Source organism: Ursus arctos, unplaced genomic scaffold (assembly GCF_023065955.2).
Source record: "Ursus arctos isolate Adak ecotype North America unplaced genomic scaffold, UrsArc2.0 scaffold_9, whole genome shotgun sequence".
Classification (NCBI taxonomy): domain Eukaryota; kingdom Metazoa; phylum Chordata; class Mammalia; order Carnivora; family Ursidae; genus Ursus; species Ursus arctos.
The window spans coordinates 66488602-66515434 of NW_026623111.1; the positions used below are offsets into that span (position 1 = coordinate 66488602).

At 39.3% G+C, this 26833-nt stretch overlaps 1 protein-coding gene and 1 long non-coding RNA gene across 3 annotated transcripts in view; one reads left to right on the plus strand and one right to left on the minus strand.

The window, feature by feature from the left end:
- Positions 1-1669: 1669 nt before the first annotated feature.
- LOC113263185 (uncharacterized) lies at positions 1670-25758 on the minus strand. The gene is made up of 3 exons (XR_003319085.4): positions 25547-25758; positions 12445-12710; positions 1670-3887 (listed from the first exon to the last, which is right to left on the minus strand). It is a non-coding gene; the product is annotated as an uncharacterized LOC113263185 (long non-coding RNA).
- ARHGAP24 (Rho GTPase activating protein 24) overlaps positions 25199-26833 on the plus strand; it is a 484560-nt gene continuing 482925 nt past the window's right edge. For both annotated transcript variants that reach the window (XM_044388111.3, XM_026509803.4), the window contains exon 1: positions 25199-25592. The gene's annotated coding sequence lies outside the window, so the exon portion shown is untranslated. The remainder of the gene's footprint in view (positions 25593-26833) is intronic.

Below are 26833 nucleotides of genomic sequence, written 5' to 3' on the forward strand. Positions count from 1 at the left end.
TAATCGTAGTGGAAAACATTTGTTCATTTCCTTACAATCTTCCAGGCAGAATGCCCATCAGATTTTCATCAGCCTTGCAAACACATTCTTCTCGCGTGGGACATGATTTCATTAAGTGGTGCTGGAACTTTCTTCTGGGGTTACACGAAACAAACTGCAGGTGTGAGTCAGGGTGTTTTTCACTCCTCTATGCTGCAGACCACCATCCTTATAAACTCCAGTCTGCTCTCTCATTGAAGGAGGCTTCAGAAAACCCACCCTTTTTCTCTCATCAACAAGTCTCTTTACCAATAAAAATGACTGGTCTGTATCCTGGGAATACTGGTACTTGGTCATTTTTTTTTTTTATCCTCAAATCTCAATACCAGAAAGATCCCCAATTTGCAAAATAACCCACCCACTTATTTCACTTCCTCATCTCTGTCATCTTGCAGCTGTCTGAAAGCCATGATCTTCCCCTATGGGCCTACTCAACCATTTGAAGTTTGCACTACTTTCCATTTAAAATATTAACACACAAGCAAACATTTTATTAAAAATTGGTAAAGTGCCAACCAACTACAGATATTTTGAGTTCAGAAATATGGACATAAATATGCTGGCCTTCATCTAGGATCACTGTGATAAGCCATGGGCTCCTTGGAATTTCTTTTATGGGGAATAGATTTACATTGGTTTGTTTCTAGTCTCTACATAGTCACCTTGGTGCTGTCTTGAAAAAAGCAGGAACTGGCCAGATAGGCAAGGTGTCTGGTCATGGAACAGAAGAAAGCTATTTGGTAATAACCATGTAGTATGCCTCAAGCCAGAGCTCCCGCCTAGTGGCTATCTACCTTTTCTCTTCCTGACTCATGTGACTGGTGAATTTCACATGCCAAACTCTATCCCACATGTGGGACATCCCGGTGAGGTCGAAGAGCTAGGACCCCAGAGCACAGTGTAACTCATGTCTTTCTCATGAGAAAAGCGTATCACAGTGGAATAAAAGATAGGAAATCCTAACAAGAGGAATGCTATTTAATCTACCCTATTACTTATTATTCACGATTCATTTGACAATGTTGCTCCTTTAGGTGTTAAAAGCACCACGGGACCTGTGGCATATAGTCCAGCGCATCGCAGCCCTGCAGATGCTAAGGCCGGTACCTCAGCAGGCCCCTCCTGGGAAGTGGTCAACAGTTCACTACAGACCCCTGCAGCCATGAGAAGCAGGGTGGGATCAGTGGGGGTGTGGCTAGAGAGGGTTTAGAAGACCTGATTCAGCCTGTGTCCCTGAGGATAACTCTTTCCGAGCTGTACTTCAATAGCATGAGACCAGATTAGATGATTTCTAGTCTTTGAACAGAAACCTAAAATCAGTCTTAATCTTTAGTATTGAACTAAACTTTCCATAGAGATCAGGTAATAAAACCCTCTTGTAGCCCCAGAGAGAGGAGGTCAGGGAAAGTGCACATGGTGTTCCTGATGAGGACGGGTTGGTGAGCACAGGCTCTGTGTCAGGCACTCGGTCAGGGATTATTCGTAATCCTTTGGACAATTGAGAAGAGTAAGTAATAATCTCCTTTTACAGATGAGGAAACAGACTTCAAATGGCTAAATGACTTGACCAAGGTACCACATTGAGTTATCCAGGGAAATCTCCTATCAAAGCCACACATTTTCTTATATATATATTTTTTAAAGATTTTGTTTATTTATGAGAGAGAGAGAGAGAGAGTACATGAGCACAAGTGGGGTGAGGTAGGAGAAGCAGACTCGCCACTGAGCAGGGAGCCTGACTTGGGACTCGATCCCTGGACCCTGGGATCATGACCTGAGCCGAAGGCAGATGTTTAACCAACTGAGCCACCCAAGCACCCCAAAGCCACACATTTTCAAGTGCATTTAGAACTAGGACACAGGTTCGTTCTCTTTGGAACTTTTATAGTTTTATGAGTATCCGAAACATCCAGCAACAGGCTGCTATAAAGACATCGTAGCGTAGCTATAGAATGAAATACCGTGAGTAAAAATGATGTGAACTAAATATATTGTTTTGTGAAAAATAATATAACAAGTTGATCATATAAATGTATATTTAGCCATATAAATACATCAAAGTGTCCACAGTGGTTGAGTGTGGGAGGTAGGATTTGGGATGAATTCCATTTTTCTTTTCTTCCCCATGAGAGTTTCTAAACCTTTTTACAATGAACAACTATGACCTTATTGCTTAACTCTCTTGAGCCTTTGCTCATCTGTAAAATGTGGATAACAGCGGTACCTACCTCCTCGTGTTGTTGGAAGGATTACATGAAAAAATCTGCTAAAATGCTTAACCTAGAGCCTGGTAAACTGTATATACTAAATAAACGTCAGTCACTAAGACAGAAAATACTATTTCAACATGAGTTCTACTTTCTCTTTAATTGTTGTTTAACACGTATTAATTTTAAAAGTCATTTAAATTAAAATTCACGCGGAAGTTTTTTTGAGAGATAACCATCATTCTGGAAGGTAACTGTAGCCACTGGGAGGTACAGCCCAACCAAAGCTGGACTGTAGCCTATTTTTTTGAGGCCAGGGCTTCAAGTACTAAAGTATCTGATGCTATATAATTAATATATAAACTTTACTGAAATGTAATTGCAGCAGAAGCTCCAGGGGGAGACTAAACTGGCTCATTTACCGTGGGATTTAGGCTCTGTCTCAGCATGTCCGGGAGCCTGGTAAAGGCTACCTCTCGTGTATCTACTTGTCTGTGAGACTGAGAATTCTTTAGGGAAAAAACCTAGGGGAACACAGTGCAGACACTTGGGCTTGAATTAATTAAAAAAAAAAAAGGCAGGTTTGCAGGAGAGGGTTGAGTTTGATATGTGTTTACTATGCTTTGGCCAAGCAAGTGGAGTGTTCAGCTAACCAAGATTCAAGGAGTGTAGAGTTGGCTTTAGAAGAGGACGGGGAGTCATACAGGGAAATGTAACAAGAATCTAAGGCTCTCCCTGGAGCAACAGCATTCATGGATCAAAGAGTCTATGGGCCTACTGGCCCCATCTGTTTTAGAAAAGAAAATTTGCTTTCTTGTTAGGTAAATTCCAAAACCAGCTAATGTGGCCTCCAGGATCCAGGGGATGTTGTTAGAATCCCAGAGAATGCTAAATCAGCAACCCTTTTTTCTCACTAATCTACGTAGGGGGAAAAAAGTGCCGCACAAAATCCTCTGCTCATGTTTTCACGTTTCCAGTGTCTTTTCAGGATGAGCCCTGACAGATAGTTGAACAACTGCCCTTTGGATAGTGTATGCAGATAGCTGAGCGAAGGGCCTGGGAATTCTGAAATACAGATCAGATGACATTCTTATAACTTAGTTTTCTTGACTTCTCTAACATTCTTTTATCTGTCAACATTACATATGAAAATTGTATCATGCCCGAAATGTTTATCCCTGCAGTCAAAATCACTCCAGGTTGCAGTCTTAAGTGTATTGCTTTTGCTTTTATTTCATCATCCATCCTGATAAAAACTGGCATAACCTTGAGCTTGAATGTCTACTGTCACAGGATTAGTGTTTCTTCTGGTGACACACCCATTCCATTGGGTAAAATTTGAAGCTGCAGCAGGCTGGAGATGTGACTCTCAGCATCCAGAAAAGGGAAATATAAAAGAGTATGAGGCACAAACAGTCAGTTGTCAGGGTTTTTCCGGTCTCGGTAGGAGCAGATTTTTGCCGTAAACATCACAGGGGTGTGTCATCCTGGTTTTATAAGTCCATTACACACCTCCAGGTGTGCTGATCTTGTGATACATGGCTCAGCATCCATTAGAAGAGAAATCCCGCCCTTGTCTTCCAAAGTGTTCCTGGAAGGACCTAATACCTCATGCAGCTGTGTTCCATCTTATTTCTGTTCCTAAAGAGAGGAGATGGGTTAATAGCTGTATAGACAGAAAATTGTTTTCAGAAGGAGTTGGGAACAGAGCTGTAAAAACATAATGTCTTCCAGACCAACTTTTTATCATCCAGGCAATCATAACAGACACTCAGTATTAGTCAGACAGAGAGCTTTTCTCTCCTTTTCTGATTCCCCTTTAGAGGCTGAATTACTAATATCTCCTCATACTTGGTTTCTCAAGCAAGAGACCCATCTTAATACTTACAAAGTGAGCTTTCTTTATCAATTGTCTTGACTCAAATTTTCCTGTATCTGCTCCTCTCTTCCATCCATGATAATTTTAGATGCTCAGATCTCATTTTCTTCTCATACCCCTTGTCTTCATATTCACCTGTCCAAATAGCTTTACGACTTGGTATCTACCTACATCAACTCCAGGGGTAGATTGGGTTGCTGGGTCTCCTCAATTGTGTGACTTTCCTTCTACCTGTTTGCTTGTGTCTATGGAACTTGATCGCTTGAATCTGTTTAAAAGTTTCCTAGCTTTGTTTCAGTTTTCCTTGTCAAGTAAAGTTCCTTTTCTTATACAAGTTGCAACTCTTCACTGACTTTTGAAAGAAAATGTGTGCTTGTCATTCAGATCCAACCTACATCATTCACGTTTGTAAAGTTATCCTTATTTCACTGAATTAGTCTCAATATACTCACCTTCTTTTTAAGTTCTCTACTGACATTTTTCTTGGATGATTTTTTTTTTCTTGCTGTTTTAAAATTTTAAGCCCTAGCCTTCTAGAGGAGGCCAACCCTCATTCCTAAGAAGAATCATCTGAATATTTGGGGGTCACACTAACACACAAGGCAGCTGGTTCTGCCATAGAACTTTGTTAAGAACTACATAACTTACCACGCCTGACTTCATTTATCAGACATATGCATTCAGTGTCTCCTCCCCCTGAGAAAAAGGAACCAATGGGATCCCAAGGAATAACTTAACACTATAGTTACACCACAGAATCCCGAGACACACAATGTCTTTATTTCTCTCTCTCTTTCTTTCTTAAAATGAGTTTTGCTTTCTGCTCTCTCCTCCGTTAGATGTTTTTTAGGCTTATATGATAAAAGCTGTCTTGTTATTTTCCCTTTCCTTGATAAAGTTACATTTATCTTTTGAGTTGTTTTTAGGCTGTTTACATATATTTCATGTCCGATAAATAACTATTTGACTAGAAATTTTCGGTTGAAATGTTTAGAAATCTTCTACAGAGCTACAGCATTAGAGTAAGGCTTAGATGGGTTTTTGTCCTAGACTGTGTCTGATCTGTTCTGCTCAAAGTTGCAGTGCATTAAGAAGTAATTTTATAATGAAATTGCTATCAGAAATAAAATCATGTCACTGAAAAGCTTTAGAACTAAAAGGAACCTGAGTATTCTAATTTCATTATTTTAGGATGAGGAAACCAAAGTGCAGGGAGGTTGCTTGCCCAGGATTTCAACAAGGAAGGAGGGCAGAGGGCGCCCAGGTGGCTCAGTCGGTTAAGCATCTGTCTTGGGCTCAGGTCGTGATCCCAGGGTCCTGCGATCGAGCCCCACATCAGTCTCCTTGCTTTGCAGGGAGCCTACTTCTCCCTCTCCCTCTGCTACTCCCCCTGCTTTTGCTCTCTCTCTCTGTCAAATAAATAAATAAAATCTTAAAAAAAAAAAAAAAGAAGGAAGGAGGGCATAGCAGAGCGAATATTGCCCCCATGAAATTTAGTGATATCCCATTTATTGGTATTCATATGCTTAACATCAGATCATTTTCCAAATACTCGGGGCTTATTTCTCCCCACTCCCCTGCCCATTTTCTCCATTATAAGGAAAGCTTTCTGACTTCTTAAAGGAAAATATTGGACTTTTGTTTTGGTTGTCAATGTTCATAACATTACAAATACAAATTATTATCCAGGGCAGTATGACTAGGGAGCATAAGTTCTATTTGTTTAGTCACAACAATAAAGCAAGACCTGGAGCTGTTGTTTCTGTTGTTTTTTATCGTCCCCCAAAGAGCTTTTCTCAAACTTTCCTGAATGTACTTATCCCTCCTTCCTTCCCCTTTGGTCACACATTTGAGCTTGCCACTTCTAATCTCCTGTAGGTTGAGAAATATTCAGGTAAATATTGAATGTTAAATAATATTTACTAAAGCTCTTAGTGAGTGATCAAGAACACAGTATAGGTTTTCATGCTGCAGTAGCCCCTTCTCTGTTTATTTATTTAGTTTTATTTTATTTTTTTTAAAGATTTTATTCATTTATTTGTCAGAGAGAGAGAGCATAAGGGGGCAGAGGGAGAGGGAGAAGAAGGCTCCCCGCAGAGCAGGGAGCCCAATGCTGGGTTCGATCCCAGGACCCTGGGATCATGACCAGAGCTGAAGGCAGACACTCAACCGACTGAGCCACCCAGGCGTCCCTTTTTCTGTTTATTTTTTAAATCTGGGTGATGATCTTGAGATCTCCAAGGAAGTGGAGAATAGGACATTTCTCACACTTAACCCTACTGAGAGGGTATCAGTGTTCACCCAGAACACTTGGTTGAAGAGGGTTCCTATCCATGTATTTTGAATGAATCCCCAAAATACTAGTATTTCAACTTACAGGCCTGAGAGAAAACTGAAATTCCACTCTTGCAAACATATTTTAATTTATAATTTCAGATTGCCTCCTATGTTCTGTGATTTTCTTCAGACCAGTAAATGGCTCCATTTAGAGCAGAACGGACAGGGTATACTCATTTCAGAGCCGTAGTGTGAGATGTGCTCTGAAGTCCCATGCTCTTGATCGAGGAGATGAAAGTACTTTTTCAGGGACGCTGGCTTTCCAGGCCTTCCCTCTGCTAAACTGGTAAATGCAAATATCAGAGGATGGCTGGCAGAACAGAACCGCTGGACAGGTCTCTCTTCTTGAGAAATGAAGCACTATTGTTTATAAATGTCAGCGTTCTCCATACAGAGCGGGTGCTTTTGGTTGTTTTTTTTTGCATACTTTTTTCTCACCTTAGGAAGAAACTTTTCTCTCTCTCTCTCTCTGTTTCTCTCTCTCTCTCTGTCTATGTACCCATTTCCAGCTAGTGATTGTAAGCAAAGTAGAGGAGGAAGGCGTGAACTGTGGTGGATCCAGGAGTGACTATCAGTAGCAGAAATCCCAAAAATTCCACCTAGCAACAGCCCAGTCTCACTATTTGCTCTTATTAACAAGGGATGAGGGGAAACAATTGGCAGCAAGACTAAATCAATTTCAAAAGTCAGAACCATCCTGGCTTTGTGAATTCCAGCCATCACTGAGTATTGATTCTAAGAAATACATTTCTTACTTCTCTGATTTCTATGTGTCCGTGGTTACAAATATTCCATTTCTCTGTTTACCCCAATATTAAAAAGTTAATTTCAAAGTGGAGTGTCAAATTGTTTTTGGTATTAGTTTTTCAAAAGAGAATCTTTGTTTTTAATATTCTTTCTTTCTTATATAGCAACTTTCATGTTAACTGAGATTGAGTGCTGTGAAGTTCAATGATTACCTAGAATTCCTCATTTCATTAATTTCATGTGGTCTTTCTAAGTGTTTGGCATTTAATCGATTAGAGCTTGTATATTTGTTCTGGAATATTTTGTCATGAATATATTTACAGACTTGGTTCTGTTTTGTTTTAACGTGATCAGTTGTGGTGTTTGAGGCCCTGAACAACCACAGGCTGGGCTGAGAACCTGCCTTTAGACACTGCTCCTCACAGGCAACTGATCACACGGTTCGAGCCTTACGGGAGCGTCAAGATGGCTGATAAGGAAGAGAGTGAATATTCACCCTCTCTCAAGAGAGTGGTATTTTCAGTCTGTATCATTTAGAAGTAGTATCTGCTGCTTGGTTGTTTAAAATAGATACTATCAACCACGATCCTTTACTTTGGATGAGAGTACTATTTTAGTACTTTTTTTTTTGTATTCCTATAGATTTTATTTTAGGATAAGAGTGACTTTAGCTATCCAAATTTTTAAATCATGTGGTTAGGGCTCTGCAGCTTTTTTTCATCCTTTATCCATCAATATTTCTTGTTCAGAGTAATGCAAATCGGTTGAGAGAGGAGAGAGAGAGTGAGTGGGGGGGGGAGAGAGGAAGGGAGATAATAGTGTATGCTTTTTGAAATAAAGGAAAAAATACATGAACAGAAAATAAACATGTAAAAAGAAGAAAAAGAGAAAAGTAAATATGATTTGAACTGTAATAGGAGATGGAGCTAGATTTCTGTATTTTTCATGATAAAAACTTTCATGAAAAAATTTAAGGACATGCTATGTATTTTAAATAATGTTTTTAAAAGTATTTAGGCTACTGGAATCCCTGGTCATGGAATAAACTAATAACAGAATTTCAAAGCCATCATTTTAGGGGAGAAAAATGATTTTAGATTTTCAAGTGATTGTGATTCTGTTTCTTGACACAGAATCCAACAAAAGAGCTGAATGCTATATTCCTAGCCTCCCCTCCGCCCCCCCCCCCCCCCCCCGCCCCAGGCTGTTGGTCGGTGTTAGGAATAAGAGCAGAGACACAGCAGGAAGAAACACAAGGGGAGCAGGACTTAGGAGGTGGACAAATCATTTTTTTTTACCATAGCTAAAAAAGCTCTTAGGGTACTGTCAAAACTTAACCTGAAGCTAGTCTCTGGGAATCTATGACCACCTTAGAAAATAGGGAAATGTTTAGATTGTCATTTCAAAACATCTTGGTCACCAAAAGCTTTGCATTTATTATTAAGATCTCACAAAAATAATGATTTCACTCTGCCACGTTGACATTGTTTATTCCCTATTGGCTTCTGACTCTGTCCTTCCTTCTCATTGCTCAACTTGGTGCGCTGACTTTGCCAAATTCCCAGCAGCCTGACATGCCCAGTGTGATCTCAAGTTGGCCCCGCTATCCTGTGTGATTCTGTGTTATTGTTTTACCCAGCCCTGGCTTTCCCACCATCTAACTTTTGGGTCCAGGACTCATGAACTTTGAATCTTATATTGTTCCAAATGGGCTTTCTCCCTAGGATGAAAGGACTCCTTTAATTCCCTGGGAGAATGTAAGTGTTTAGCTTTGGTCCTTCCCTCCCGGTCATCCCTATTAAGGGTCACCAGCTAAGACACTTAGTGACCTGTTCTTACCTGCATTTCTGTGCTGCCATTTTTTGGTCACCCTACCCACTATGGTATGCATTCACTTTTTAGGTCTCATCTACTTCATGGAGTGTCACAAGAATTGTATACCCCTTTCTGCCATTTATAGTGTCTAATACCCTCATGCATGATTCAATCGGCCCAACAATTGTTAGAACAAATTGTATACTTGTAATTGTGGTAAGCATTTTGACAGACATTACAGGACAAATATGTCAGTGTTATTGGCTTAAAGGAGATAATTTTATTCAGTATCATTGATATAAAAGTTAAATTTGTGGGAATGGATTGGCCCTTTTGTACAAAACACACGCTGCTCTGCTCCAGCACACGACTAGAGGAAAGCTTTCCCAGGAGGAGAAGCCCTGATAGAGGGACTACAATTCAGTCGACTCTGACATTTTCTTAGTTGGACTTGTCTTCTTGTGTATTGCCTCTGCTCCTTTATTCTGTGTCCTGCCCCCACTTCCTCCAGGCCAATTGTACAACAAAAATCCCTTCTCTGATTGAATTTAGCACGGTGGATATAGTCTTTCCTTCTCAAAACGTATTATTAAGTAGTAGGTAAAACAAAATGTGAATAAACAACAACAAATCCTCACACCTTACTGCGTGGTTTGCCAGTGGTGGTGGTGTGGTTGATAGGAGGAGAGAGCAGGGAGTTTTGCAGAACAAGTACATGTCAAGGGGGTTGCAAGTCATGAATAACACATCACAGTTCAAGGGCAATTCTTTCCTTTGCTCTTACGGGCTCCGGCAGGAAAGTAGTCCTCCAATTCTAAGAATACTAGCAAAAGGAGAAAAGCATAATCCAAGCTAAAATCTCGCACCTTCTAGGGCAGCATTTACCGTAGAGCTTTCTATGGGTCGGAACACATGTTCAGCTTTACTAGTCTCTACTTCTCACTCCCTACCTGCCTGGTCGCCATGGAGACCATTTTGTTTTCCAGAATTCTGGAATCCAACATTGCGAACAACATTCTCCATTGAAGAATACACAACAACTGATAAAATCAAGCCTTTCCTTATTTTAAGCCTTCTAAGCGTGTCTCAGACACAAAGGGAGATTCATTTCAAATTGTTCTTCAGGTTTTGCCTACTTCACACCTGATTTAAAGGCAGTGAGCGTTAAATAATACTTTATTGCCTTCTGGATTAGGTTTTCAGTCCTGCCTATCCAAATAACTTTAAATAAAAGACGGATGAGCCTAGAATTAATCACTCAAATATGCAATGTACAGTGTTAATGTCTGTTTATTGAAGTTTCCATATGCAGACAACGATGGAATATTGTGACAAGTAGTCTAGCCTTCCCTGACAGCCCTTTTATTGGCTATTTGCAATCAAGTAGCTACTAAACCATATTCCCTTGTAGGCTGCAGGGTCATTGCTTCGATTCTGATCAGGACATATCTCTACCGTAATGGTCTCCTACTCTCAAGGACTCAATCTCTGGACAACTGTTTCTAGGCTCACACCGAGAATTTTGGAATGAAGGTAAGAGTGCCAGCTGTCCCTTTCTGAGAGCATTTTCCCCAGAGTAGAGGCTGGACATGTTTCTCTGCCTGCCCATTCTTCACTCTTACAGTGTCCAATGCACCTTGGCTGTTGACCCTTTTCTTGGTCCTTTGACTGTATCTATCTAGCTGCCTAGTCAACTTGTAAAGCTCTCCTGAGTGCTTATTGTTTGCATGGACTTTGATCTTCTTGCCGCCTTCGCGTTTTGGATGTTTGCCTACTTGAATTTGGCCTCACCTGCTGCCTACCTTTCTTGTTCACACAGAGACTGCTTCGTGGTCTTGAAGTCCTTAATCTGCGGCCACTCACGAATATAAAGAGCCAGCTGCTTTTTGGATGACTGTGTGATGATTTCAGAATTGTCTGTCTGCAATTATCGTGTCCTTTCTGAGAGTATCCTTGTAAAATCCAGTCTCTCCCTGTGGTTGTAGCTGCCTTGCTTAGTTTTCTCTATAGTACTATATCAGATACATCATGTGAACTTCAGTCTTTATATACCTGTTTCAAAAATCTTGAAATGAGATGTGCTTGATTTGGGTATGAGAAGACTGATTACCATTTAAGAACTCATTACTGACTGGATCATTATTGGAATGAAGAATCGTGCTTAAGGGATTTCTTTTGAAAATAGAAATGAAGTATCGTATGTTTGGTGTCCATGGCAGCCAAACCCTTACTTGTGAAGAGGTTGTGATGTTAATGCCTGTTTTTAAATTAGGTTTTGAGAAGTTGGAAGAGAGCATGGACTGGAGGGAAAATAACTGAGCGTCAGACAGACTTAGGTTTTCACCCCAGAACTGTTTACTTACTCTCTGGGGTAAGGCATGCCACTTAACATTTCTGAATATCAACTTCTTCCAGACTCCATGCAGTTGGTTAAAGAATCAAGTGAGACAATATATGCAAAAGATCTAACATAAATGCTTAGACCAAAATAGGTATTTAATAAAATTACTAACCCATATCTTGTCTTATCAAACCCTTCATTCTTTACATGGCCACTGCCCTACACACAAATTTGATCATACTAATTTCTTTCTTTGACCCTTCAGTATCTTAGAATGAAGTAAGAGCTGTTAGAATGGAGATAAAACTCCTAAGCATGACCACAATGTATGATTTTACCCATTAAGGTACCTGAAACATGATGGTGTGCATGTTATAGAGGCCATTTTCTCCTAAGATGGTCAGATTTTCGGCTGGAAGGATAGACAGTGATGGGCTATCAAAGGGAGAAACTAGCATAGCTTCTCCGAGTGTGCAATATACATTGTTTATTGAAGTAGAAATGGACCACTTATGGCCTCAGTTCCCATGCAATTCCTGGAGGGCGGTAGTGGACATTGTCCCTTGGGTGCATGCTTGGAGATCTCAAGGGAATAATTTTGCCAAGTCTGTGTGTTTCTATGTCTCATTTCTTTGTCTCTCACCCTCTCTCTCACTGCATCTCCTTCATCTGCTCTGTTTTTCCACACTGGGAAATTCTTCCTAGACTAGAGTTAAGAAGCTGTCTCTAAAACACAATGCATTCTCCCCAGGTCTATTCCCCATTGACATGAGTCTTAATATTCCCCCTGAGTCATATGCTTTTGAACATATTTTTTGGTTGTGCTGTTTTCATTATTTTCCTTGGGCCATCCCTTACCCGAGCCAAATGAATTCATAGATTGAAGGTATAGGGGAGAAAAGAAAACTAGAAATAAAAATACATTGGTTAGTATTTCAAAGAGAGCATCTCATCATTTAAGAGTAATTCCATCACACTGATACGTTCTAGGACCTATTGACCATGCGAACAATATTTATGTGAGAAAATGTGTTCATAATTTTAGTCAAAGGAACTAAAATTTATTAGGAACATATTACCTGCTGTATGTATGTAGTACCGGGTAGATTGCTTCCTGTCATCCCATTCACACGGCTACTAAGTAGCAAAATTGAGGACTGTTCCAGCTCTGTGCTGGCTGATGAGGAGGGCCCAGAGCAAGAGGAGGTGATGAAAACCTTCAGGGACACTTCTCCAATTCAGGCTTGCTTCCTGTCTTGTTTTCCTGCTCTCTTGAGCTTTTCCTTTTCTTTGTAATCAGTAGTAGCCTTGTCTTTCAGCAAGGATTTCTCTTCTCCCTTGGGGACTGTGATAGAACAGAGTCTCTGTAATTTTTGACCTTATCCTCTGTCTCTGAAGTTAGTAAATAGATTTCTGTTACTGTTGTTGTTTTTAGCAAAAATGGGAAACAGGTGAGGAAAAAAATTAACTTTTTCTGGTCTGGTTCTGGTCCTTTCACAATTTGCTCCCAGGAAAGAATTTGTGCGCTAGTCTACATCAGGGGGACCCACTTCCAAATGGGTTGGGAATTATATCCTGTCCCATTGCTCACACCAGAATTTAGGCCCAAAACAGCTGAGTGAAGACTCATCTTCATGTAGGAGAGAAGATAGAGTCAGTTTTTATAAGAAAATCCATCCCAGACATTGTTTCAGAGGTCGGTGCAGGCATTCCAATGTGAAGGTGGGACACCTTTGGGAGAGGCACAAGAGGAGGAGATAGGGCAAAGCCTGTGAGGGATAGAGCTGCCCTCCCATTTCCTCTTTATTCTCAGCAATCTTTCCTTAGCTCTGTAAGCCTACCCTGGGTTATTTTGGACTGGTGTGTAAAACAGAGATGAGTAGTGGAAAAAAGATAAAAAAGGAAAGTAGAGGAATTCCAAGGATAGGATTGGAAATTCGATCAGCCATTTGGCTAGACAGATATTGAAATTAAAAAGTTGTGCATAAGTTAGTTGAATATATATTTGGAACCACCTAATTGGAAAGTTGGGCAGCATCATGTTTTCTTGGGTCAGATATAACTGATACCTGACTCAGTTTGTCAACTTTCCAAAGAACGTCTTCCTGATTTTTGCTTTTGAAATCTTTGCCTTTTCCAGCGTTTGCCACCCAATGTTCATACTGAATGTATTGGCCACCTTGGTTCTATAATGTTGTATTTTGGGGAGTCATGGAGGTCAAGGTCTCACAGAGCATTTGGGAAATGAATGAGATGGGTGTTTTCTGTAGTTTAATGTAGCAGAAACTTGATGATTGAATATGTCCAAGGCTGGCTGGTAGGAATAATAAGAGCCCCCATTTGTTAAATGTGTTCCCTGTGTCAGGCACTGTGGTTTTCAGTTCACATGCAGTAATTCACTTTGTGTTCAAAACAATTCTGTGGAATACCATCATAACACTATTAAAGCCCAGCTGGAGCAGACACACCTATGAGATATATAGGGAGATAGGGGCTGACATCGAACAAAGAAATCTCTGATGGACAGAATGACAATTAACAAGGACCAAACAAGACAGAATCCATTATTATACATATAATGGAAGGAGGTCAGCCAGCAAGTGAGGAATAGATCATTGAGGCAACTGGTGCCAAAGACTACCAAAAAAATAAGGATCTCTGAACAAAAATCCATGGTTCTTAGGGAATAGGTAGGTAAGCTTCCTGTTAGGAGTTTCTAAGAAGACATCTAGCATTGATGACTGTCTCCCAGTATATTATTCCAGCTTCTTTGCCCCACCCTTTACAATTCCACTGAGTGAAACACCTACTTAGATTCTGGTATGTGTGGTTTTCTAGAGCTCATGAAACCATAATATTAATAGTAATCCAGATTGCATTGTACATTGGACTGTGAGCTTTGAGCACTTCCATTTTTAAACAACCCTCATTATCTCCAAAAGATCTCAAATGCTTGACAGGTTCATGAGTATATTGTAAAATGTTTGAACCTCTGTACTTATAATACACAAACATCCCTATAAACATTGTTCATGCCAGAGCCTTTGTGTGCTGTGATATGAAACTAGTGGTCAGGCAGAAGGACAGTTGAAATCCTCTTGAAACATAAATATATTGAAGATTGCTAATGAAAGACTAATTGATGCTAATAGGAATTAGTCAATTTTAATACTGTAATTTGTTCAGTGTCGCAATAGCAATTAAGAAAAAAAAAAGAAAAAGGTTGAAATCTCTAAATTCTATGTTGAAAGATTCAAGGTTAAGATAAGGTTGTAGCATAGCTTGTTTTTTAACATTGTTAAAAATAATGATCAAGTTAATTAAAATCGAATTATAATGGTACCATCTAGATAGACTCATGACAGCCAATTTAATGAGTTCCTTTGAAGGTAGCAATAATAATTAAGCTATTTTGAAACCAGCTCAATGTTTTATATGGACTCTCTTGTGCACATTTCTTTCATGTCCCGTTGGTCAAATTTTGTAGCAGGGTATTTAGACTGTGGACTCTAGAAATAGCTGCGGCCCTGACTGCTCTGTGATGAACTATGTGTGCTACTTGAGAAAAGTAGTTACAATCCGTGTATGTTATCCTGCTCTACACCACTTTTCCACCCTCAAAGAACACTGGTAACACCAACGGGGAGGGAAGAGTCTAAAGCAAAAGCCCCCAATCTTTTCTCAACCACTGGGGACTCTTCATGTCAAAGTATTTAAAAGGCTTCTCTCACATGAGTAGTTGTTTAGTGTCCTATTGATTAACCAAAGGTATGACGAAATTCTATGATTTGAGGAGTAATTTGCATTCTATAAGTCACAACTTCTGCATACGTAGGGGAAATATTAGTGAGTTCTTGTTTAAGTCTATGATTTTTTAGTTCTCAGACAAAGCTGCTATATTTTGTTCTTCTCTTCCCTTCTCTTCTCAGGATTGGGCTGTTGGTATTAGAAATCTGGAAAAAGATAGGTCCCCATATTTTGGCAATGATAAGTCAATATGAGCAGAAAGCTGGGAAAAAAGAGAGTTACCATGGTGTACATATCGACACACCTGACAACCTACTTGCTCTTTGCATGAGGATGTTTTTCTTCTAATTTACCACAAATTCCTACTTCATATATTAGTTTTTGTAATTGGAACAAAATAAAGGTAAAGGAAGAATGAAGCTGGATATTTATTTTTTGCCCCTGATTCTGTGAATATTGAGACTTTACGTAATGAATAACTAAGGCTGTTTATATAGTAAATAAATCTTGACTTTACTAGGCTCAGGAGTGACCAATGATGTTAGTAAACATTGCTCAATGTAGATAATTTATTAATCTTCTTATTGTAGCCTTTTAAGTAAATAATTTATTTTTTATTTTAAAGCCTCATGATTGCTCAAAAACCACACAAAATTCTGATAAATATCCATAGGTTGAGTTATTAAGGCTCATTAGTAGCCTAATAAGGAGTTATTACACAAATTTGTCATGGTGTCGTAGGTTGTTACAAAGCTGATGTTCATAGACTATTAGTTTACATTTGAGCACAGTATATGTCACCCTGGAAAGGGCTATTTTTGTAGGTGATCCCTGTGTCTATTAAATAAAAAACGCAATCATAAAGTCACTAATCTTAGCTCGATAAAATTCAAATGCAATTTTTTTACTATTAATGGGTTGTTCATGTATACATTACAAAGTTATGTATTTCAAAAACATAAGCAGTAATTACAAAGTCAAGATGGGTATAACATGGTCAATTAATTATATTCACATTAAGAGTACTGAATTTTTGGCCTGTTGGACATTATGTTTAGAAATCCGTTTCCTTGATGGGGCACCTGGATGGCTCAGTTGGTTAAGCGACGGCCTTTTGATTTAGGTTTAGGTCATGATCTCAGGGTCCTGTGATCAAGCCCATTACACTCTGTGCTCTGCATGGAGCCTGCTTCAGATTCTCTCTCCCTCTTCCTCTGCCCCACCCCCAGCCCCCACCCCCACTTGCTCAAGGTCTCTTTCTCTCTCTAAAAAATAAAAAATAAAAACAAAAGAAATAATTTTGCTTACCAAATAATCTCAGAATATGATAACCTATTAAAAGGAACTACACGTAGATAAGGCTAAATTTAGATAAGCATTTTAGTTCTAAAGCTGACATCTTTCATTAATAAAATTAAGGATCAATATTGCTATAATCTTCTTTCCATTGAAATATTAACATAAATCCTTCATCTCAAAAATTCTAAATTAAAATTATCTTTGTGTCCAAAATGTAACCCCTTTGAGTCTAATTTTTAAAAAATACACTAGGGGACATCATGAAGAGTTAATAAGTCATTTTATATGTGGCAAGTAGCTTAGTCTTAACTACTTGTCTTACAATATTAATTTTATAAAAGTTTTAATGAAATGGACATTTGTACAGTGATCCTCCAAAAGGAGAGGAGAGATGGGGGAAAAGGTTACTTTTGAATCACTTCATAAGCAATTAAAGTTAGAGATTAAACTGGAGAGACTTTATTGTTGTTTCAGGCTTTCCCAGTGTGTAGTGTTCAATCCAGAAAATATTTCAGTGTTTACAAACTGACTTTCAGAAGATTTGATACTATCACTAAATTTCTGTCATTTATTTATAAATAGTGAGTGTTTTTTCTATTTTCATACAACTCAAAACCAGAGATTCTGTGCAATGCATGCTAATAAAAACCTCACATGGTAAGTACCTGGACAATGTTCCCATTAAATAAATTCATTGTCTTCTGGTCTATAAAGAAATGCATTGAGAATTTAAAAAAACAAATGAACATAAAGATAAGATGTCAAAATGTCTTTACATACTGGTCAAAGTCAAGGCTAGCATCTGTCTAAAGCAATAATATAACATTACCATATGAAGAGTTAAGTCTTTTGTTTGTCTGTGAAGATAATGCCATTAACTTTCAGAGGCCAGATATGAGCTGAGAAAAAACTTCTGTATTGTAGCATTATTTCTGCATTATGTTAGAGGGAAAAGGACAAATGTACTCTAAACCTTTTTAATTTACTCATTCTCGGTGGTTGAGTATAAATTTCATGAAGGCACAGATTACATCTGACCTGACTTTGCATTTTGCATAGGCCTTGCATTTGGGAAATGTCAAAAAACATTTTTGGCCTGTGTAAAGGAGCCATCCATGTACATATCAAATGGCTACTTCCTCAAATTTGCTCATTCCTCCCAATATTTTTTTTCTTGAAAAACTATCAGCATTGGGCTTAACTACACTTCACTTCTAATTCCTTGTATAGTGCTATAGTATCCACAGAAGTTTAAAGAGACATCGGTAGGGACATGGATAAAATTTACATTAATAACGGACATTTATATACTGGTTAAAATCTAGGCTTTAGTCTTTAGGTTCTGAGTTTCCACCCAGTAGGATCAGTGGAAGTCCCCATCCCCACCGAGCCTCTCACCTACCTCTCATAGGATATGGGCATCTTATGTCTCCTCCTTGAGAGTTATTGGTATTTTCCTGCCACATATCTCTGTGCCAATGTCTGTTCTCTTACCTGGTGGCCTTAGTCTGGCCCAGGGTTGGACGTGGAAGCTGGGTTTGATCTTGCTGTAGTTGCACATTGCTTGTACAGATGCTGAACACCCCTTGCTCCCAAATGAGACAGGAGACACTTTCTCTAGCTGATCTTAGAATTGTTTTATTGGGCTCCCTAAAGGGTGATCACATTCTCTGTCATTTGTTTGGTTTTGAAATCCCCTTTCTTGAGGAATTTGGAATCATTTTCTCCAAGTTTGATTCAGAGGACCCTTGAAGGGGCTCATGTAATGTCCCATCCAAAAGCATCCTTCTTCCTTGAATATGCATCAGTATCTTGGGCTGAAGTCTTGAGAATTCAATTTACATCTCATGGGACAATTTCCACTAGAGCTGCTTAAGCAGTTTCTTTTACTGGTCTCCCTGTTTATGAATAAAGCATGCCAGGCAGAAAGTTCTCCACTGAAGCCTCTATGACGGATGGAGAAAGCCCAGCATTCAGAAACCCCACCATTTGTCCTCCTCAGCCTCAACCCCAGTTTAGACCACCTTTCTCCCAGCCTAACTTCTCCACTCTTGCAAAGTCAGCCTTCACAAACTTGCTTGCTACTGTTTCTAAACTTTGAAAAAGTTAAGAAATTTGAGACAAGAAAATAAATGGAGAAGATAATAACTTTGTAGTCTTATTTTTTTTTTGTCTGCTCAATAGCCCACATCTTTTAAAAATGCTAATTTTAATTCTAGTATAGCTAACACAAAGCATTATTTTAGTTTCAGGTGTACAATATAGCAAGTCACCAATTCTATACATTTTCAGTGCTCCGCATAATAAGTGTACTCTTTAATCCCCAGACCCCCCACCCACCTTTCCTCTGGTAACCATCAGTTTGGTCTCTATAGTTAAGAATGTTTCTTGGTTTGTCTCTTTCTCCCTCCCACCTTGTTCATTTGTTTTATTTCTTAAATTCCACATATGAGTGAAATCAGATGGTATTTGTCTTTCTCTGACTTATTTTGCTTAGCATTATACTCTCTAGCTCCATCCATATTGTTGCAAATGGCAAGATTTCATTCTTTTTTATGGTTGAATAATACTCCATTGTATATATATACTACATCTTCTTTACCCATTCATCTATCAATGGACACTTGGCTGCTTCCATATTTTGGCACTGTGAATAATGCTGCAATAAACATAGGGATGCGTGTGTTCTTTTCAATTAGTGTTTTTCTTAATAGCCCACATTTGAACTCCCTTTTGGTCACTGTCTTCTTGAAATATTCTGTGAGTTTATTTTGAGAATCTTTCAAAAATCACATTATCTTATTGATTTTCTAGACAGTTTATGTTTGGTAATTTTCCAAATATCAAAGAACTAAGTATCCCCAACTCTATTCTTTACATAACCAGCCTCTATCTTTTTTATGTCTTAAAAAACAAACTTCTAATTTAAATTTTTCTTCAGTTTTACATCAAGATCTTAAAAAAACCCAGTAGTCATTTCTTAGGAACTAATTTTCAAGTTTGTAAATTATCTAAACCACTTTCTGTTTTTTCTGTTATTTCTACCTGCTCTTTGGCCAACTCACTGTTCATTAGCACCTCCAACTGATGGTGAACATAGCAACAAGAGGGAGAGCAATTATTTTGCTATTTGTTGGAAACTTGAATAAAACGTTTGGTAGGATAGGACATTAAAATTAATATCTAAAATAGTATTTAAAATTGGTCTGTAGGAGGATTACAATCTTCTTTGTCATCAAAGAATGTAACAATAACAATTATTATCAAGTATTTAACCAGTATAAATGATATGAGAGAGAAAAGCTTTGTTGTCCTTTGCATAGGAAGATGTTGCTGCTGACACATAAGTGAAAAGAATCCAGAATTTGAACTCAGATGGCCTGGATTCAAGTCTTATCTCATTCTTCAGTAGCTTATGTGATCCTGAACAAGGCATATATGGTGTTTCTCTCTGTTCTCTCTTCTGTAAATTGTAAGCAATAACAGATTTTTCATGGGGCTGCTACAATGAAAAGACATCACATATAGGAAGGCACTTTAAAAACTGTAAGGGATATTTCTGTTATTTTATTATTTTTTCTCATTATTAATGTGTTTGAATGAATTTGATGCATTTATACTTTCTTTAATTTTCACACAAGGTAGCTTACTAAGTTGATGGTTATGTCTGCACTCTGTAACACTAATACATTTTATTGTCCTTGATAACCCCACTAGTTGTAAGTGACTTAGAGTAATGACCTCAGCCCCAGGTCTCTAGTTAATTAAGATACAATCCAAACCAGGAAAATAACATTTGTTCACCACGGGATCACTTGCACTTGTATCCGTGTTTATTGGTAGTATTAATAGGTTAGCTGAGTATCTCAACTCTATTTTCTATCACTGAGTCAAATAACCATAATGAGGATCTTCTCTAAGTTTGAAAGTATCTGAAGATAGGTAAAGCAGGCAATGCAGAGGGCAAGAAAAATCGAAAAATGAACATCCATTATTTAAAGAGCTTAGAATCTGATGAAAATAGGATGAAAGGAGGATTTCCTAGACAAATGATAAGGCTTGGAATATATATGACATTGCCGTTAGACCCATGTAAAGGACCCATTGATAATTTACTTTCTGTCTGCTTGAGTATAAGGCATAGGAACCTATTTTTAAAGTTACACATAATTAGGTAGCCATAAATAAATGGTTCTTGGGACAGAATGGTTTTATTTCAGTGGTAGTATTTAATGTTCTGCAAAATGCAAACTTAATGAGAAGATTCTGACATGAGAATGAGTTTGCAATCCACAAAAAGGTATGGGTATTGAGAGTAAGCCCATTTTGCTGTTACTCAGGTACTCAAATGGAATTAGATTTTTAAATATTTTAAGTTTTATCCCAGTTTTATATTAAGAGCTGAGTCCACAAGTGGGAAGTTGCATGTCTGGAAGAATGTTTCACCTCATGGATGTGCATGTGTGACATGAGTGTGCATGGTGTGAATGTGTATGTAAGTGGGGGGGGGCTTGTACGAGCATGGACGCCTGTACTCATGGGTGAGTGGATAAAGGAGAGAGGATGTGGTGAGCTGACATGTGAATGACGGGAAAATGAAGGCTATCTTAGAGAAATTATGAGTTAGCAAGAACAAGGAAACTCTAGTAGAAAGCAAGAGATTTAGAAATGGCCACTGAAAGTATAAAGCAGGAGATTTTTCTGGGAGCTGACTTGGGGGGTGGGGTGGGATTCTGCACATCTTGGAAGGGAGACTTTAGTTCTTTAACAGAATCCAGTAAACTCCCGAGTCTCGGTTTAAACAGTATCAAAGAAAACCATTTTAATTGGAAACTGAGGTTTGAAATTGGGGCCCAGGCAAAAAAAAAAGCCTTACTTTGGTCAGTAATATGATTCAAACGGTTATATAAGACAGATACACACAAAGAGGTGAAGAGTCACTTAGACATATTAAAAATGTTAAACATATTAAAAATGTTAACAGTACTTATCTCTGAATGGTTACATCATGGCAATTTTTAATTTCTTTTTTTTATGCTTCTTTGAAGTTATTAGTTTCATGAGTTAACATATATTAATTTTGTAATTAGACAAAAAACACCCCACTATTTTGAAAATAAATTTAATCATGGACTTTTTTTTTTTTTTTTTTTAATGATCTAATCCAGGAATCTAGGGATGATGAAGTGTGACACAGGCTACCACCAAAATATACCAATTAAATAAGAGTATAGTGATGGTTGATATTATACTCCATGCAGAATCTAAACAGGTACATAACATGCTTTACTTTTAAAGTCCTTGCCTGGGGTGCCTGGGTGGCTCAGTCAGTTAAATGTCCGACTCTTGGTTTCAGCTTGGGTCATGATCTCATGGGTCATGGGATCGAGCCCTACATTTGTTCCGTGCTCAGCAGGGAATCTGCTTGAAGATTCTCTCCCTCTTCCCCTCCCCCAAGTCACTCTCTCTCTCTCTTTCTTTCTAAAATAAATAAATAAATCTTTAAAAAAAAAAAAAAAAGCCCTTACCGATAGCAGGCCTGTGATATGATGGAATTACAGAGTCAGGAAGGACTCCGATACCACAGTAGCCCTTACTTCTTTTGTGTTTCCTCTCCTTTATTATCTTTCTCACCCAGATTTAGCTGGATATTTTTGATCCCACCATTTTAATGTAGTAATACATCCCTTTTCCCTGAATCATGTGATCCATAGTTTTGGGGGTGGTAGGCATGAAACTCCTTCAAATCTCTTCCAGCCTTTTTTAGTTAAGACAAAACTAGATTTTCTCAAAAAGGAACTTCAACCAGGAAATAAAAAGAAAAAACAAAACCAGACATTTTGAAATTGACATGTTTTAAAGCACAGCCTTCTATCTTAATACTGAAATCAGATCTTGGCATGTTCCTGTACCCACACAAATTCTGCATTGTTGGTGAGAGCCTGAAGGAAATGTTAGGATTTTGGCAGTTGTTGACTATTCAGTTTTGTTACTATGTTTTTTGCCCTCTTAGGAATGTATGTTTTCCCAAAAGAAAACATAATTAAAGAGTCCCAGTGTCCGATATTAACAGGCAAGTGGGTAACATGACAATACATTACTCTATGTTAAGGTCTTCAAAGAATCTGGCAAGGAATCTGAAATTTTTCAGAAAAACTGAAATTTTTAAAGTAGTAAAGTGTATTAAAATGTATTTTTAATTCATATGTGTTTTCTTTTCTTTTTTATTTTATAACTGGAAATTTGTACCTCCTAATTCACTTCACCTATTCCCCCCCTCCATGTGGTTGATAGTTCCCTCTGACTTAGGTACTTGAACATTAGACAAAGTGATTGTACAAACTCTTGTTGAGGTTCCTCTAACTAAATTCCAGTCAAAATGGCCAGACAGAAGCAGCATCCAGGGGGCTTTGGAGATGCTCTTCTGTCCTTGACTCTGGCAATACTGATCTCAAACTTGTCCAAATGCAGTGAGTGAGGCCATTATCTTCTCTCTCTCCTCCTGCTCCTCTTTCTTCCCTTCCTATTGCATTTCTAGGTCCCTGAAATCCCCCTGGTCCTAGAGGTATTAAACTTTTCCCTTGTAAATCTGAGGTCCCTCAAACCCTGCCTGCCTTTTCTACTGACGTTCATAGACCCTTCTTCTGAGGGTATCTGTGACTTAGGAATCTTTAGGAAAGTTAGCCCTCACTCTTGAACCATTTGTGGGTTTTGCAGAGTTTATCTCAAGCATGCTTTTAACTCAGTATCGAGCTGACTGCTAAAATTCAGCTTTAAGTGATGCGCTGGCTAAGTTCTCCCTAGATGCTCTGGGAATTGAATGGCAGACGCCATTTTCCCTGGAGTCTGGATCAGTCACATCAGCATGATCTTTTGATTAGAATCTTTCACATCTCTGTTTAAGAGTTTATTTCTCCTTTAAAGTTGCTAGAGTCTGTCTGAGGGATGTCTCCCAGTTCTGATTAATACAGAAGTAAGAGAGGAATAACAGACTGAGTCCACTGAACAGCCAAGCATTTTCTAATTTGGGTTATACTCTGTTGTAACAAAGATCTTTGCTAAATCTCTAAGGGGCTTCTACAAAAGGAATACAGTGACCCTTATCTTTCTACAGAGAAGTGAGAGGGAAAGCCAGGGACTTTGGTAGATATACTTCCCCCATGCTTAACCCTCAAGTGAGAATCTTCCTATCCTTCAGTTGTACTATCTAGCTTAAAATAATCATGTACATCACACATATCAATGAGGTGATGTCAAGTGGAAAGTGTGGAGACAGAGTCAGGAGATGTGAAGGGCAAGGTTTGGGTACAAGGCTGTATCCAGAGGCATGTCCTAACCTTTTGGATTAGGGACTACCCAGTAACCACCCTGAGTTTAATTTTTTATTGTCTTGAGTCTAAATTGCTTGGGGTAATAATTGTTAGGTCCTGAAATAGGTTACTGATGTGATAGTTTCCTTGTCTTTTTTAAATGTCACAATCTTGAATCATACTTACTGACACTTGTCTTCCTGAGGCTTTGGGGTCCATCAAATGTGTGCAGATTTCATTTTGGTTAATTTCATTGTTTTCTGGCTTTCATCTAAAACTGCCTATTGGCATTTACCTGCCGGGGTGTAGCTGAAACACGTAAAGCCATATGGGTTGATAAAGGTCATTTAGTCCTACCAATTAGAAAATAAGCTACATTGCTTGTGGTTGGGGATTCCACGCACATTTTTTAAAAGGAAATGCCAAAAGAAAGGTTTTTTTCCTCCTTGCAGAAGTTAATTTGATTCATTGAAGGGCTGAGAATTCTCCAGCCAGAAAATCAGTTTTTTAGTGGGGCATCAGGCTGGGACCGGGCAGATCCCCAAGAAGAAAGACTCCAAGAAAGAAGATAAAAGAAAAGAAAAATAAGTGTCTACACAGGCTTTTACTTTCGTTGTTTCTAAATTTGCATGTGCGCTCTTCCTCCGTATCACTGGAAATTCCTAATGAGAACACTCTCATTTTGTGTCTTAAAGAAACTTAGTGATGATTTTTAAGCAATCTAAAGCAGAGATCTTTATAAAGCTTTTTGAAGTAATTGACCTTCCAGGTAACTTAGATTGTAAGATCTAGATTTGAAATAGGCATTTTTGGTGGTGGTGGGAAGAGAGGGGGTTGCATCAGCAAAAATTTTACTATTCTGTCCCTTCTTTCACATTGTGCAATTCTGAGAGCTCTTAAACATGATAAGGAAGTGAGTATGCTTTGCATTTCTCTAAGGATCTAACTGAGGGCATCCATCTAAATAACCATTTCTAGGAATGCAGGTTTAATGACCCAGGTAATTCTGATTGGAGAAATTAGATTTTACAGAGAGAGCTGAGGGAAGCAAGTGAAACCTGCGTGTGGGGTTTGGCCAAAGAAATGCAGAACTCCTGGAGGGCAGGAGACATGTATTTTCCATCCTTCTCTGCACCCAGAGCGCCAGATTTGTGACCGATACGTATCTTTGGTATACAAGTAATGAAATGAGTAATGTCAGCTGCGGAGGGATGGAGGCAGAGCAGGCTCTGGGGTAGCCCGGCGCCCGGCTATGTTACTCATGCTCCGAGATAACCTAGCGGTGAGACCTGGGGCCAGGACACCGCTCCTCCCGGCCTCCCCCGTAGTGCGGCTCTAGCTCTCGAATCTTCTGAAGCTGCCAGTTGCCAAATGAAATCTGAAACCCTGGGCTGCGTCTGAGGGTTGGCCCCGCTCAGTTGTTCCAGCCTCTTGTACTGTATATTTACACATTCACACACAATCACTCTTTCTAACTTCTGTGACTCTTTGCGCAACTGCTAGGATTTCTCAAGTGCATGTGGCAACTCAGCCCAGCTCCGGGGGAAACCGGCGGGGCTCCGGAGGGTCTCCAAGACCGGAGGAGCTGTCAAGACTGCGGTGGGGACAGGAGAGGATCGAGGCGTAGGCGGTGGTGGGGGGAAACACCCACAACTTTCCACCCCCGCCGCAGCTCTTTCGGCCGCTGAGCATTTCCTCCGAAACCACAGCTGCGGAGCCACCAAGTGCATGAGGCGCAACACTTCCCCTTGTTGTGGGAAGTAAAGTAGCCGTCCCTCCTCCCTTTTTCTTTCCCTTTTCCTTCGGCTTGCCCTGGGAGCCTTACCCTTTGGAGCAGCCACGTCCGGCGTCCATCGTGTGCTCCGGGCAGGGTAGGTGAAGCTGTGCGGGGGTGTGCGCCGGGGCCACCGCGGGAGGCTGAGATGTGGCCCGGGTGGCGCGCGGGGGCGGCAGGCACAGCTGCCTGCGACAGGGAGGGGAGCTGCTGGGGGCGAGGAGGGATCGCGGGAACCCGGTGCTGGTGCAGTGTGTGTGTGTGTGTGTGTGTGTGTGTGTGTGTGTGCGCGTGCGCCCGGGCGCACGCACGTTGGGAAACAATGTCTTAATTTTTAAAAGGAAGAAAAGGAGTAAGATGGTAGTATGTGTTTCTGGCCTTAAACGTAGATGGAATTAATAAAAATTGTGCAGTTCAGCTTCCTTACTATCCATCCTTCTTTCTCCATCCTCTCCCCACCTTCCCTGTTTGTTTCCTCTAGTGTCTTACGAGAGCTTCCTAGATAACAGGCACACAGAGGTAGGTTTTAATAATGAACATTTTTATTGCCAACGTAAAATAATAGGGGATCTTTGGTGAATTTTAAGCCACCCAAAAGATTTTGTTTAGATTTTTGAAAAGTAACTTTTTTGAAGACGTTATCTATCCTCTCGAGTATAAATAGGTAATTTGTTGTCATTAAAAAAAAATAGTGTGGACTGTATTTCTTTTATAAGCCCCCAATTTAGAAGGGGAGATATTACTCTTTGCATAATATTTCTTAGAGATATTAAGTTTTCAATAGCAATTACTAATAGGTAGCCCAGACTCCCTATATGTAGTTTGTGACCATTTAATTCATTTGAACTAAGAGGTAATCTCCAGACTATTTGTGTTTCCATCATAGTTTTTGTTACTCTTTTTTTTTTTAAACCTTAGCAAGACATCATCATTTCATCTCTTTCTAAAAAGAGGAAATACATAAATCATGCTGGGTATTTGAAATATAAAAGTTCTAAGGGGTTTGCTTATGCATAAGTAAAACAACGTGTGTTGCTGTGTCTGCTAAGGAAGACAAATTAATTGAAAGCTGGGGATATTTACAGTACAGTTAAGAGCTTTACTCAATTACTGAGAAGATGGACAGACAGATTAAATACAAACAATCTGTCCCCTGATTCTTTTTTTTTTTTTTTAAAGATTTTATTTATTTATTTGACAGAGATAGAGACAGCCAGCGAGAGAGGGAACACAAGCAGGGGGAGTGGGAGAGGAAGAAGCAGGCTCATAGCAGAGGAGCCTGATGTGGGGCTTGATCCCAGAACGCCGGGATCACGCCCTGAGCCGAAGGCAGACGCT